The following is a 16,221-nucleotide window of genomic DNA, read 5'->3' on the forward strand; positions in this document are numbered from 1 at the left end:
AGCACACAAGCTATGGGAAATGCTAAATAGAAGTTTTCTCAGTGTCATGGTGAGTGCTAAAGGTAACGAGGAGTTTCAGGACTCCTGTTAGTAGTTCAGTAAAAGCTGAGGCATCTCCAGTTAATTTAGAAGAACGAGAATGCTTACAATGACTAACATCTGTTTTCTCGGCCAAATTTTTTCGGAGATCAAAATATTTAAATGGTGATTCAATTGTTAGTTATTGAGAGTATCAGGCTTCACAGCCAACCCAGCAGTTTAAGTGATCTGGAAGGATGCACATGCTTAATCTTCCTCGGGTTTATGACTGTCACATGTTCTCCGTGGTTTCTAATGGGGAAGAATACCCCTCCCTCACAACTGTCGCAGTAACTCCTTCAAACTATCAACGTTCACTATTTCAGAAGCAGAAACAAATGTGCACAGAGATAACTGCAGACAGAACAAGGATGGTGGTAACCCAAATTCTGTTAGAATGTAATTTACTGATCTGAATGAAGCACTAACACATTCCTAAGACAGATCTGCCTCACTGTTCTTTAGTCTGAAAGAAATTCAGGTCAGAGATCCGAATCTAGATTTGCCAGGACAATGCCAGGGATGAGAAATTATTGTTATGTATGATGCCAAAACTATTCCCGCTGAAACAAAGAAAACTGAGGAGATTAATAGAGGTTTTTAAAACAATGAAGGGTTTTCATAACTTGAGTCAGAAAAGATTATTTCTTCTGGTCGATAAACCAGTCTCAAGGGATCATAATTTCAAAATTATTGTGCAAGAATAAAGAGAGGGGAGAGGAAAAAATCATTTATACAGAGGGTTGTAGGAGCATGGTTTCCCTGCTATGGAATCATACAGCACAGAAGAGGTCCTTCAGCCCATCAGTCTGCATTGACATATTAGAAATACCCGAACTCCCACCTAATCCCATCTGCCAGCATTTGTCCAGTAGCCCTGAATGTTATGATGTGCCAAGTGCTCATCCAGATTTTTTTAAAGGATGTGAGGCAACCGCCTCTACCACTCTGCTAGGCAGCGCATTCCAGACCATCACCATCCTCTGGGTAAAAAACTTTTTCCTCACATTCCCCAAACCTTCTACCCCTCACCTTGAACCTATGTCCCCTTGTGACTGACCCTTCAACTATGAGGAATAGCTGCTCCTTTTCTACTCTGTCCATGTCTCTCATGTTCTTGTACACCTCCTCAGCCTTTTCTGCTCCAACGAAAACAACCCAAGCTCTCTTCATAACTTAGATGTTCCATCCCAGGCAGAATCCTGGTGAATCTCCACTGCACACCCTCCAGAGCAATCATGCCCTTCCTATAATGTGGCGACCAAAACTGCACACAGTACTCCAGCTGTCACCTCACCAAAGTTCTACACAACTCCAACGTGACTTCCTTGCTTTTGCAATCTAACATAGATTGTTGCACAGAAGATGGTTCAGGTAATGATTTGAGTGGGTGTGATTCTGTGTGCCCATTCACAGTGGGCGCTATTCCTGCTATGGCTGCTAATTCTCGCGAGAGAGCCATAACCAGAATTGTGGTGGTGATATCTTGTTTAAGATCCTCTCCCCCATCAGCCCCAGAAAGGGCATGAACCTGATTTACATGAGTTTGAATTAATTTTAATATCAAAACTGGTTTTGCCCGTAACTTCCATCCCCATTAAATGCTTTCCCTGACCAGCGTAATGTCACATTGACTCTTTAAGTATGTGAGCTCCATTGCTTGGTGTTGTCATCATATGGTCCCACAGGGGCAAATAATCCCACTGTATTTACGATGGAAAGGGTTTGCATAAGCCCAATGCACCACAAAGTTTTTAGCACTGCCTTCTTTTTTTTTCAAACAAGGCATCCATGAGCTCAGCCTGTTTCCTATCAAGTTTTACAACACCTCCAGCTGTAAGCTATTGTTGCAGGGTACTAGTCACTTATAGTGCAGCCTCTGCTGTTCCAGACCTAGAGCATATGTTAAGCTTCTGACAAGACACTGGAAGATCTGGTCCTAAGGGTTAGTGGATTATTAAGTACAGGCTATTAGAAATTAATAAGAATATTTTTGGGTTCAGGACAGCCAACAGTTTCATAATGTAAAGATTACAGCTCAGGAACATGACCCTCATCATTACATCTTTCATTATTGGAAAGTGACTTTTATTTAGATCCTTTTTGTTTAGTATGTCATTTCTTTTTGGCTTGTATTAGGAGCAGTAAATGAGGGTTAGCTGTACCAGCAAGATCCTGTTCGGTTGTTAGTCTGCACTTCATCCTATATCATATGGACAAATTACATTGAATGTTGAAGTGCCGAGGTCACTATGGTGATTGACCACTGTCTTGGCAGTAATAGAAGACAAAGAAACTAATCTTTCTGTCCACTGGAAGTTTCATATTTCCACCTATTTGACTTGGCCTGGAAGAATTTGCATTTCACTGCAGATAATAAAAATGCTAGCATTCTCAGGTCACACACGCTACAGTAACTTTGCTGTTTTGCATTATGATGTGTACACGATTCCCTGTCACAAAAACACTTTCAAACCTTTCTGTCTTCACCCACTTTCATCCCTGTGAAAAGCCCTCTACAGGCTCAACATCAACCATATCTTGTGGCAAAATAGTTACAATGCTTAAGTATGTTATTTTGGCAAATTCCTTGTCATTTCTTTGCAGTGCCCCACTTGCTGACTACAGGAGGAAAGAACCGAAAAGTTACCTGTAAGCTATATTCACATCAGCTAGTCAGAATTCTAACCCATTTTATTGACAAGCAGTCAGTTTAAAAACCACAACACAGCAGATCCTGTGCTATAGCTACTGGATGAAATGCCACTTTAGTATTTGAATATCTTGCCAAGCAGAAATGAATATAGAGTACAGGATGTGACCAATTATTAGAGAGCTTGTTAATGTGTGTACACAGATCAGTCTAACAGAAGTGTTTACTTCCCTGTTAGGATGTCTCTGCCATGCAGTATGTTTTAGAAATGAGATAGAGAAAACATAACAGTGAATTGGATCAGGCCCCAAGTACAGGGGTGCAGATAATAAAATTGTTTCTCTATGTGCATATGTGAATATATGTGAACACACAAAATAGAGATAGGCCACTTGGCCCTTTGAACCTCTTCCAGCATTCAGTAAGAACATGGCTGATCTGAGTGTGGCCTCAGCTCCACATTTCAGCTGATCCCTGATAATTTTTCACCCCTTAGAATCTATCTACCTCTGCCTTAAAAATACTCAGGCTCCCAGGAAGAGAGTTCCAAAGTCTCTCAACCCTCTAAGGGAAAACAAAATTCACATCATCTCTGACCTAAATGGGCAACCCCTTATTTTTAAACAATGGCCCCCAGTACTGAATTCGCCAACAAGTGGAAACAACCTCTCTATATCGAACTGTCAAACCCCCTTAAGATTTTATATGTTACTGTCAATTCACTTCTTACTCTCCAGCCAATAGAAGCTCAACCTATCCAACCCTTTCTCATAAAATAACCTGCCCAATTCTGGTACTTAATAAACCATCTCTGAACTGTTTCTAACACATTTACGTTTCTCCTTCAGTAAGGAGCCAAGTACTGTACACAGTATTTCAGATGTGGTCTTGCCAATGTCCTGTACAACTGAAAAATAATCTCTCTATTTTTGTAATTAATTCCCCTCATAATAAATGATAACATTCTATTAGTTTCCCTCATTACTTGCTATACCTGCATACTGGCTTTTTGCAATTCATGCATTAGGACCCAGAACCCTCTGCATCTTCAAGCTCCGCAATACCTCACCATTTACACAATAAATATTTTTATTCTTCCTGCCAAACTGAATAATTTCACAATATCCCACATTTTTCTCCATTTGCCAAATCACTTACCCTATCGATGGCCCTTTGTAGCATCCTGATATTCTCCTAACAATTTACTTTCCAACTTTGTGTCATCAGCAAATTTAACATCCGTACCTTCATTTCCTTCATCCGAGTTACTTATATAAATTGTAAAATGTTGAACATAAGAACATAAGAACATAAGAAATAGGAGCAGGAGTAGGCCATCTAGCCCTTCGAGCCTGCCCCGCCATTCAATAAGATCATGGCTGATCTGTTGTGGCTCAGTTCCACTTTCCCGCCCTCTCCCCATAACCCTTAATCCCCTCTCTTATCAAAAACCCATCAACCCGCTTCTTAAAAATATTTAGCAAGGCAGCCTCCACCACTTCAACGGGCAGAGAATTCCAGAGATTCACCACCCTTTGAGTGAAGAAGTTCCTCCTCAACTCCGTTCTAAACCGCCTCCCCTTTATCTTGAGGCTGTGCCCCCTAGTCCTACTGTCTTTTTGAGCGGGAAGAGTCTCTCCACCTCTATCCTATCCATCCCATTCATCATCTTATACGTCTCAATGAGATCTCCCCTCATTCTTCTAAACTCTAACGAGTACAAGCCTAGTTTATTCAGCCTCTCCTCATAGCTCAATCCCCTCAACTCCGGCATCAGCCTAGTAAACCTCCTCTGCACTCCCTCCAGGGCCAAAATATCCTTGCGCAGGTGCGGCGCCCAAAACTGCACACAGTACTCCAGCTGCGGCCTCACCAATGCCCTATACAGCTGCAGCCCCAACACTGATCCCTGTGGCACATCACTCATTATATCTTGCCAACCATAAAAAGGCCAAGTTATGACCCCTTCCATGTCTTGTTAGATAGCCAATCTTCTCTCCATATCAATATATTACCTCCATGCCATGAGCTTTTATTTTCAGCATTGATCTTTGCTGAGGCACCTTATCAAGTGCCTTCTTACATCTGTAGGCTCCCCTTTATCCACAGCACGTTAGTTCTTCAAAGAACTCGAATAAATCAATAGTGATTTTCCTTTCACAAAATCATGTTGATTACACCTGATTACCTGAAAACTTGGTAGACTACCATACCCCGTCTGATTTTCCCAATTGATATGCAGATTAAAATTCCTCATGATTATCACTGCAGCTTTTTGATGAGCTCCCAGTATTTCCTCTTTTATTCTCCAACCTACCACATGGTTACCATTGGGGGATCTGTACACCACACCAACAAGTGACCTCTTGTCTTTATCATTTCTCAGCTTTATCCAAACCATTTCTATATCCTGCTTTCTTCAACTTAGGCTTCCCTCTTGGGTATGCTAATACCATCATTAATTAACAGAGGCACACCTCCACCTTTCTCCAGCTTTGTATCATTCCAAAATGTCATGTATCCCCCAACATTCAGGTCCCGATCTATGTCATCCTGCAGCTGTGCCTCTGTAATGGCTGCCAAATCATACAAAATATTTATTCCTGTTTGCACTCTCAATTCATCTGTCTAATTTTGAATGCTACGTGCGTTCAGATATGGAGCCTTTAGTTTTGTTCTTTTATTGTTTTTGTAATCTTTAGCCTTATCTACTGATTTACTCCTGGCTTTGTATTCCCTGCCCTTCCTGTCACGGTCAGGATAAAAAGATACAAAAGTCTGAGGTCATGTACCAACCAACTCAAGAACAGCTTCTTCCCTGTTGCTGTCAGAATTTTGAATGGACCCACTTTGCATTCAGTTGATTTTTCTCTACAGCCTAGCTATGACTGTAACATGACATTCTGCACTCTCTTGTTTCCTTGTCTATGAATGGTTTGTTTTGTCTGTATAGTGTGCAACAAACAATACTTTTCACTATATGTTAATACTTGTGACAATAATAAATCAAATCAAATCAAATCAAAATCGAAGGATGTAACTTCATCTTGGTACAAAGCATCCAAGTAACTTTCCCCCTCCATGATGTGTCACAGTGTCTGCAAGTCAGCCTCCAGCTCAATGACTCTGAGTCGGAGTTTACTGCAGAAACCCTGGATTGCCTTGGATCAGAATGTTATCCGAGAGCTCCCACATGCTGCACCCATGACACCTGCCTGCTATTCTTAATGTGCTTTAATTAATTACGTAATTGTACTTTTCCTTTCTTATATATTTTATAACTTTGCCACCAGTTTCTATATTATTTAAAATCTTATGACTAGAATAGGCCTTAGCCACTTACCAGATACTGACCAAAAAGCTAGCTCCTTTTCCTGCAGTAGAGTAGGAACCAATTTTTCCAGGCTGAGAAAGATAGAAAAAAGCCAAAGGAAACGAGCATCTTCCTATGACTCCCCCATTTACCAAACTCTCCGGTGTGCACTCAGTTCTAAAACTACCCTCACAATATTTGTTATTTGTGTATTGTGCTTGCTTATGTCTGCATGCAGCAGATCCAATATCTTGTTTCAAAGTATTTTATGACATTTCTAAACACTGAAGTATGCAATGATCAAATTCATGTAAAAGTGCATCGGGGAGTGGTTCATACGAGAGCTATTATGTGTTTTTTGGACTCAGAATGCTTTCTGATTGTGATCCATTTAGTACACAATTTCATTGTTGTTAAAAAAAAGTTATAACTGTATTGATTATTTAAAAAGAGCTGAATGACCTTTTAAATTAGATTTTGGATGAGTCATGAAGACAATAGAGTTGTTTAAAAGAATTGTGCAACATACAAGATCATAAAACCAGTATGAATGCAGAAGGCCATTCTACCCATCTTGTTTCCTGTCTTGGGAAAGAGCCGTTTAGTCCCACTAAGATTAAAAAATCAAATTTCCCTCGTACTTCCTCATACCTCGGACTTTTGAGAATAGAGATGACCTTCACGCTTCCTTCCTGAACTGCCTACAGGACTTGAATATTAGCCTAAAATTCAGTTATCAGGACTGGGCATAATACACAATAGATCTTCTGCACAGAGCACTATGAAATTTAGACATTATCCCCTTCAACATATACTCTATTGTTCTGATCACATGGTTTCGCTCTCAATTTGTCTGGTTAACCACAAATGAACAACAATTGGATATACTGAGCATTGAAAATCCCAAGATCTCTCTTAACTTCATCCTTAGCAATCTGTGCAGCAGTGAGAGAGTATTTATGTATCCTTTCGTGAAGAATTTCACTGTTCTCTGTATTAACTTCCACCTGGATTGTTCCACACACTTTGCTTGTTTTGCCCAATTTATTTTGCAATTCCCAGCATCTGCTCTGGTTCAATTGTCCGTCTGTTCATTTAATTACTCTGCCCTGAATTTCTGAGTCCACTTTGTAAATGTAGATTTATAAAGTCTGCCCTCTCATCTGGTCATAAAAGACCCCATGACATTATTTTACAGAAAAACGAGAGTCCTTCCCAATATCACTTAATAAAAACATATTAGACAGGATTTTCTGGCTGCGCTCACCCCGAAACCAGAAAAGCCTGCCCAAGGTCAACAGACTTTTCTCAGGTCAGCCCCTCGCCCACTACGATTCCCATGGGGAGCAGAACAGGAAATTTACCCTATTGTCTGGTCATTATCACAGTGCTTTAATGTGACCATGATGTGTGAAAATTGATTTTTTACATTGCAACAAAGATTATATTAATAGTCATTTGGTGTATAGAACTTGAGTATTGCTGAAAAAAAGAGACACGATGAAGTTTCTGTCTTGCACTCATCAAGACTCTTTGCAACAATAAGAGGAAACAGCAATTTTTACTGTATGAGAAGAGATGCAGACTCATTCGTAAGTGGATGCTGATTGGTAGAGGCATTGCTGTGGAGAATGCACCAGTTGATGGTAACAGTTAATTGTCAAGCTTTGAAATTTAAACCAGGCAGCTTGAGCCTGATTGGTAAAGGCATTGCACTGGGGAATGAGCCCACAAATGGCTGTCACTTATTTTGTTTAACTGGGTACACTCATTGCACCTATTGAGTCACCGTGGAGTATCAGGAAGCATTAGGGGTTCCTGGATTGTGCATTCCAGGAGTTGGTCAGCCTCCATGGAGTAAAAGCACTGGGTAGTAGATGGTTTGCTGCCTGGATGAGAAGGAAGAGGCAGAAAGTTCAGGATATTCCAGATGTATGCTACTCTCATACTCATCGCCATTGGATTGACAACACCTTATAGAGAGGTAGACTTGAAAATGGCACCAATTGACAAGAGATTATATAGAAGGGAACAACAAAGTGTAAAAATACAGATGTTAGAAGTGATTCCATATTGGTAGGAAACATTTCTTTGGCCATCATCATGCGTCCTGCATTATATGTTGTCTCTCTGATTCCAGGACATCACAGAGAGAATAGACTAAGGAGGACCACAAGGGTTGCAAAGATAGGTTTACATTGCAAACAAACAAAGTGGAGTGAATTAAGTTGGTTAACTACAAGTGCAGATAACCATGTGAGAATATAATCTGCTGGCAATACTGGAAATGTGGCTTAAAAATGGTGAAGACCGGGTGCTTAATATTCAAGGATACAAAGTATTCAGAACATGAAGGGAAGGAAAATAGAGAGATGGAATAGGGAGACGGAATAGCAGCACTGATTAGGGAAGATGTTGCAGCATTGGAAATAAAGGATGTCCTTGAGAGGGCAGAATCCACGGGTGGAATCTTTCCCTAATCTGTCAGAGTGCCGATTCCGGTGAGAGAGCGGAGTGTAGTTCTCCAGCTGCACAGCTGAGTTTTCTCTCCAGATTTTCGGGCACTCATGCACCAAGAATCTCCTGTCGTTCCAGTGTGATGAAGCCCGATAGAGCTGGCAATGCCGGCTTCACAAAGACTCAGTGCCATCTTTGAAGGGTCCCTAATCTCCACTGGAAATAAACTCCCCCAGTACCCCCTCCCTCCAGTGGACATGGGGGAGTCCCCACTCCCACAAGCACACCCGGGCTTCTGAGAGGGAGCAAAGAGAATCCTTTCTGTAGAATGGAGAGCTGCTGTGATTTTAATGGTTACTAAATTTCCAGGGGCATGAATACTAAAGAAACCTCACATTTTCAAAAGTTTCACAGTCAAGAATGAAGAATTTTAACAAAAGCTGCCTGAGATCATTTTAAGAACATAAGAACATAAGAACATAAGAAATAGGAGCAGGAGTAGGCCATCTGGCCCTTCGAGCCTGCCCCGCCATTCAATAAGATCATGGCTGATCTGTCGTGGCTCAGTTCCACTTTCCCGCCCTCTCCCCATAACCCTTAATCCCCTCTCTTATCAAAAACCCATCAACCCGCTTCTTAAAAATATTTAGCGAGGCAGCCTCCACCACTTCAACGGGCAGAGAATTCCAGAGATTCACCACCCTTTGAGTGAAGAAGTTCCTCCTCAACTCCGTTCTGAACCGCCCCCCCTTTATCTTGAGGCTGTGCCCCCTAGTCCTACTGTCTTTTTTGAGCGGGAAGAGTCTTTCCACCTCTATCCTATCCATCCCATTCATCATCTTATACGTCTCAATGAGATCTCCCCTCATTCTTCTAAACTCTAACGAGTACAAGCCTAGTTTATTCAGCCTCTCCTCATAGCTCAACCCCCTCAACTCCGGTATCAGCCTAGTAAACCTCCTCTGCACTCCCTCCAAGGCCAAAATATCCTTGCGCAGGTGCGGCGCCCAAAACTGCACACAGTACTCCAGCTGCGGCCTCACCAATGCCCTATACAGCTGCAGCAAGACCTCCCTACTTTTGCCACAAATAATCTACGTTTTCCCAGGGCAAGAAGAGAAGGTCTAGTTGCAAGAGTCCCATCCTGGGAGAGTCCCAACGTCAACCTGTTGCCCACCAGCCCGAGCTCATCCAACCCCCCATGTCCCTGTGGACCCTCCGTCTGCAGCCTGGCAGTGGCAGAACCCCTCATGGGCACATAACTTACCTCCTTTCTCCCCCTCAAAGTCCAAGGTGGCATGTCCATGCTTATCATGATCTGTACTGTGTGTTACCAGCTGGACTTCCCACTGTGGACAGAGGGGGCATGTCCCAGGAGGCCAGAGAATTGGGCTGTCAGCCTGTTAATAGAATTCGCATTAGTGAGGATGCATAGTAATGAGGTTCCCACATGCTCTGGGCAGGAATCTGATTGGGGCTGGCACGGTGGGCAGGGAGACTCGCCATGGTTTTGATGCCCAGCAAGAATCCCGTTCTGGCCTCATGCTGAATTCAACAGGCCAGCGGTAATTGCACCTTCAGCTAGCAGGAGTGGAGAGTCACTGCATTATGTAGAACCAGTCTTTTTCTTTAATTTAGTGGTAAGAAGTTAAATTATTTATTTAACAATTCAAAATTTGGTAAAATAGGGAATCGGGAATTGTGAATAGTGTCCTTTAACCTTCTTGAAGAAGTTGCCATATCTCAGTTGGAAGTTTAGACAGCTTTTTACGTTGCTCGATGCTGCTCCTTTTTGCCATTTTAGTAAAGTTGATGAAATAATTTAGAGAGAAATCAACCAATGCACATTTCAGCAGAGGTAATTGGCCAGCTAACAGGAGCGTACTCCTCAGATTCATTTGCAGCTCACCCTGAGGAACTGAGACTAATTTCAATGCTTTATTGTTAACTTGCTGAGATTAGCAAACTGAGCACAGATTGAGGATTGAATTTGAAATTCTCCCCTATACAATGTGTACCAATTAATCACTGCCTTTGTTCATAATCTATCAGGTTAGCAATGGTCCCTCTTCATGGGCAACCCTGCACAAAGCTTGTGGGAAGATTTAAGAGAGATGGAAAGTTACTTGCAAAATCACAAGCTGTTTCAATAACAATAGAGAAGAAAATGTGAAGATCAGTGTGATCAGAAACCATAGTTCACTTGGGAACCAATAACATAGTGAGCTAAAGAATAAGTTCAGGAGTTAGGGAAAAGATGGAAGGAATTTTCTGAGTAGTATTCCCAGGGTTGTTCACCATGACCTGGATCCATGTATTCATAAATGTCCACCAAACCACCAACCGCCCCACCATTCTTCTACTCCCATTGTCACAATCTCATTATCAACACCAGACAGCCAGCCCTTCTGCTATAGAAACTAATACCAATTTACCCTGAATTGGGGCTTGCTCTGTGTTGTGGAGTCAAGCTTCCTTGAGGGTCTGATAACTGACCAAAGAATTATTACAACCACAGAGACTTCCATCCAATTAGAGCAGGAGGATTGCCGCCCAGTCTCTAGAGGAGCCAATGAACTACAACAGCTCTTTCCCCAATGTCACTTTCTCCTGAATCCCATTGCTTCAGGATAGCTGGAGCTGACAATATCAATTGTAAAAGGATGCATTCACTACTGTGAGCGACCAACATAAGAAAACAGAATCAGGGGTTAAGGTATTTTGATGCTAGGTAACAGAAATTTCCCATCCTGCCCAACACGAAACAGAAAATTTGTCAGACCATTTAAAGATCTGTTGACCTTGGATGGGAATTTATGATCTTGGGGGTGCACGAGGCCAGAAAATCCCACCCATAAGTTCTGTTCCTCTCTTCTCAGGGGCTGTGAGACAAAGAATTTCCAGCATTTTCTGTTTTCGTTTCAGGTTTCCAGTATTGGCAATTTTGTTTTTTTTTGTTAAGGAATTTCTCTCTCATAGAAAGAATCATAGAAACCCTACAGTACAGAAAGAGGCCATTCAGCCCATCAGGTCGGCATTGACCACAATCCCACCCAGGCCCTACCTCCATATCCCTACATATTTACCCACTAATTCCTCTAACCTACGCATCTCAGGACACAAAGGGCAATTTTAGCATGGCCAAACTAACCCACACATCTTTGGATTGTGGGAGAAAACTAGAACACCCGGAGAAACCCACGCACCATGGGAGAATGTGCAAACTTGACACAGACAGTGACCCAAGCCAGGAATCGAACCCAGGTCCCTGGAGCTGTGAAGCAGCAGTGCTAACCACTATGCTACTGTGTCTCTCTGTAAATAGTTTCAGATTTGGTCTTCACACATCCAATGAAGCAAATCAATATGTTACTCAGTACATGGTGTAGGAGAGACAAGCTCAAAGCCTCCTTTCACTCTGATCACACTGAGATAATTAAAAGCTGCACCATTCATATGACCCTTACTAAACTGAAGAGTTTACTTCCTAAACTAACTGTTCAACATGGCTGATTAAATTAATGAAGCAACTGGAAAGGATTGGAGTTGCACATATGGAGGGAATGAATGAATAAAATTATGGATCAATTACTGGGAAGAAATCATGTGAATATAAGGTGAGCAAGGGCCAATCCAACAGCCATTAATGCTCGTTACATGAGAGAAACAATGGCTGGTAGAGAGTGAGTAGTTAATGCAGGAACTGCTGAAATCTAGCTAAAGAAATGGTACTGATGGGGAACAAATCCTCAAGATTAAAGGCAATTCTGGAAGAATGGATCAGGAGAGTGCGCAATGTACTTGTTGGCTGGCAACTTTTTTCAGCTGACAGTCATATTCAACCCTCATAAGGTTTGTGAAAGTTTTGTTTGAAGAATCAGCTTTTCTCACTTGCATTTTTGGTTGTCAGCATCAGTAAATCAGATAATCTGAAAAGTGTTAGAATTTCTCAGAGCCAGATTGCTTAGAAAATGGTGTAATAAATTGAGTGTGACTTGATGTAACTTTAACTGTACAGGCTTTATTGCCAACAGAGTAATTATAGAATCATAGAAAAACTACAGCACAAACAGGCCCTTCGGCCCACAAGTTGCACCGATCCTATCTCTACCTACTAGGCTTACCTATAACCTTCAATCCTATTAAGTGTAGAATATAATATCCACAAGAACATTAATGTAAGATAGACTACAAATGCGAATGCTGTTCTGGACTCTTGGGCTCCAAATGCCATTCCCTCCCCAACCCGTGGTCAGTGCCATCCTGATTGACTCAGCTTCCTGCCCAAGTGATCCATTGGGCCCTTGCCAATCATGTGGCCTTCAGAACTCGTGGCCACGCAAGGACTACGTTACTCCGGTGGCACTGAACTTCTTCTGGTCATTGTATATGTAGTGCACAAATTTGACAAAAGCATTTTAGATCAGCTATTGATTTCTGCAACTCCGATCATTAGTGTATTTATTTAGTGCTTCTCTCCAAAGAAACAAAAACATGTTACAGTGCAGCTTCTAAAAATGTTTTACTTCCCTCAAGAAGAATATTCTGGGGCTTGCCTGTGTGCCCTCCTATTTGAAAGTATGGGCTTAAGAATACTGAATGCAGAGAAAGATTTGAATTCTGGAATGTGTTTGTCGGTGTTATTAGGCCTCATTCACCTGAAGTTGGCTAGCTTCAGGCACAGGCGAGATGTCCACAGTATTATGGTTCAGGTTAGAAACTCCAAAATGTTTTTATGAAGTCTGCCAAAATCCATCTAGAATTTGGCTTGGATAAGCATGAGATGTTCCACATCTGGTGTGATTCAAAAGACCCACTAGGGAGCTTTTATCAAACCAAGTTTATTTAAGAATACAGTTAACATGTATGGTAAGAAAATTAGCAAGAACTTTTGTCAATGACAAACAAGAAACAAAACAACCACGAAAATGTATAACCCTTAAAAAAGATATCTAATATATTCCAATCAAACCAAAACCCTTGCCATAGACAAAAAACCTTTAAACAAGTTCAATACAGCAAAATCTACTGCTCACATGATAATGGAAATTAGGTCCTTTGGTTGAAGTCTGCAGTTCTCTGGATTCACTCTGAACAATTTGAAGTCAAGACAACTTCCCAAAACACTAGAGAGATCCTGGTCCAGCCTCCAACAACAGCAGATTTTCACTCTTCAGGGAAAAAAGAGTACTTCAAAAGAAAGAAAAACAGGGAGAGAGGGAAAACTCTTCTTTTTAGCTTGCTGTCCCTTCTAGAAACTAAAAAAGCTCAAACCTGCAGCTCCAAGCAGGCAATGAAAGAAACTGTCCAAAAGCACATCACCATTCTCCTAACAATGCAAGATCTTAAAACCAGTCCCAGAGTAAATACAAACATCTGCATTTAAGCCACTTACATATCAATAAAAAGACATTTCCAGTCAATCCGGCAACAATGACATCACTGAAGCAGTGAACTGCAGAAATCATGTTTAAAAAATAAACCTTTCGTAAAGGTACATTAACATCACACCAGACAGCTCAGCAGCAAAGCCAATTTGAATTTTGGTCTGTTGCACTGCCAGTTGTCTCCTGCAAGTAGATCTTGGACTGAAAGAAGTAATCAGGAGGGACAATGTAACTGGAAGTTAGGGGTTAACTACAAGAGGGATTGAAGTAGTGACAGGGAGAGGAAGGAAGATAGGAAGCAACCATGCAGGTAAGGAACATGAGGATTTGTGGGGGAAGGACAGTGAGTGGTAACTTGCCGTGGCTAAGATGGTTTTAATGTCAAACAAAGAGGACCACTCCTGCATTATCTGCCTCCATATTCAGGTAAGTACTTTTTTAACAGTTCAATTTTTGATGGCAATCTGCAGAAATACCATTTAGGAGCCCTGGCCTGACCTGGTAATCACGATATGGGTATGTCGGCATTGGACTGGCGTAAACACAGTAAAAAGTCTGACAACACCAGGTTTTAGTCCAACCGATTTATTTGATAATAGACTCACAAGCTTTCGGGGTTAGCCCCTTCGTCAGGTGAATGGAGAGTTCTGGCCTCAAACAGAGCATATAAAGCCTAAAACCTGGTGTTGTCAGACTTTTTAGTGACCTGGTAAGTCAGCACAGGACCAAAGGCGCTCAGCACACACCACTTTAACAGAATGGCCTCAAATATGAGGCCCCTTCTTTATATGAGAAAAGGTGCTAGAGCCTGTTTCAGGGGAGGAGCCTAGACTCCTCTTTTGATGCCTATATTGGTATAGTGGGTAATGCTGTCTGGCTCTGAATGCACATATTGGGTTATTTTGGGTTTATTGAGAAATGGACACATTATCAAATTTCTTGGCATATTTTCTTCAGTATTATTGCATAAGAGATTTGTTCTCTGGTATGAATTCATTAACTGAGTTCATCTAACAGTTCTTGTAATCACTCCTTTGGGAGTAGACAGAGATGTGGGGTTGAATCAGATTAGCCACAATGTTATTGAATGGCAGAGCAGGCTGAAGAGCTGAGTGGCCTTCTCCTGCTCCTAATCGGTATGTTTGTATGTATGTACCTGTATAACAGGTCATATATTGGAAAGTGATACAGCGTGCACCTACAGAAAATAAATCTCATGCTTTTATTTCCCTACTACTAGGCAAGCTCGTCCGGTTGTTCATGCCACTGGGATTTTTAAGTTCTGCCAATAGTGCACCCTTGCCGTGGGTTTCCTGACAGTATGGGGTGGATTGAGTGGGAAATCCCATTGAAAGTGGCAGGACCAAAAGATCCTCCCAATGGTGGGCCACTGAGAAACATGTTGTGGTGGGGAACAGGGAATCCTGCTCACTAACGATGTGTACTACAATAAAATCGAATACGTATTGAACATGACTTGGCTTTAGATGACGCTAACATTTTGTCACATTGCACTTTCTGTCTAACCCTTTGCCTTCCAGTGCTCTAGATTTATGCTGTGAACTATTTCTGTGGTGTCAGCTTTTTTTGTAGGTTATGTGAGATTTATAAGTTTGGCGTGTGTACCGTTGTGTTTGAATTCCTTTATATGCGGTCTCTCTCATTAGCAGATCTCCCCTGCCCTCCCCACCTCCACTCGTGGTTAAATTTCTACCTTTACTGCCCTTTATTGTTAAATTATAGCATGTCATGGGTTCAAACCTGATATCCTTTGTTGTATCAAAACACAATATTGTAACATCAAATTTGTTCCCATTTACATTCCAAAAGACAGACTGATAAACATAATAACGAGATACAACCAACTGTAAACCAATAAGCTGTTTATTGTTATTCATGTTATATGCAAAAAGGTAATACAATGTTCAGCAACATTTAATCCTATTATACAAACTAAGCCACTGCTACTTTCTAAGCTCCGATTTTAAAAGTCGATATTTGCTGATGACAGCTTCGAACCTGACAAGAAGTAATATTTCCCTTTATGACTGTTTTCAGTCAACCCCGGAATGTTACGGCTGTTCACACCAGCAGGATTTTCCCATCCCGCTGCTGTGAACAGAGATTTGGCTGGGTGCCAAATTCTCCGACTTCACTGCAGTGAGAGCAGTGGCATGAATGGCCAGTAAGATTGCATCCAAAGTTTAAGAAAACTGCCTTTTTACATTTAGACAAGAAGTAAAAAACCTGACCTGTTACCTTACGTGGCTTTCTGTCAGGAAGAAACTGACAATCAAACTGAGTGCTGCCCTCCAGGATATGAGATGCACTGA

At 41.6% G+C, this 16,221-nt stretch overlaps 1 protein-coding gene across 3 annotated transcripts in view; it reads left to right on the forward strand.

The window, feature by feature from the left end:
• Nucleotides 1–16,221, forward strand: part of LOC145350903 (ribosomal protein S6 kinase alpha-2) — a 332,432-nt gene that overhangs the window by 202,670 nt on the left and 113,541 nt on the right. The gene's annotated exons all lie outside the window — the stretch shown is intronic.

The sequence above is a fragment of the Carcharhinus amblyrhynchos genome, chromosome 12 (genome assembly GCF_965287045.1).
Source record: "Carcharhinus amblyrhynchos chromosome 12, sCarAmb.v2.hapA, whole genome shotgun sequence".
NCBI classification, from domain to species: domain Eukaryota; kingdom Metazoa; phylum Chordata; class Chondrichthyes; order Carcharhiniformes; family Carcharhinidae; genus Carcharhinus; species Carcharhinus amblyrhynchos.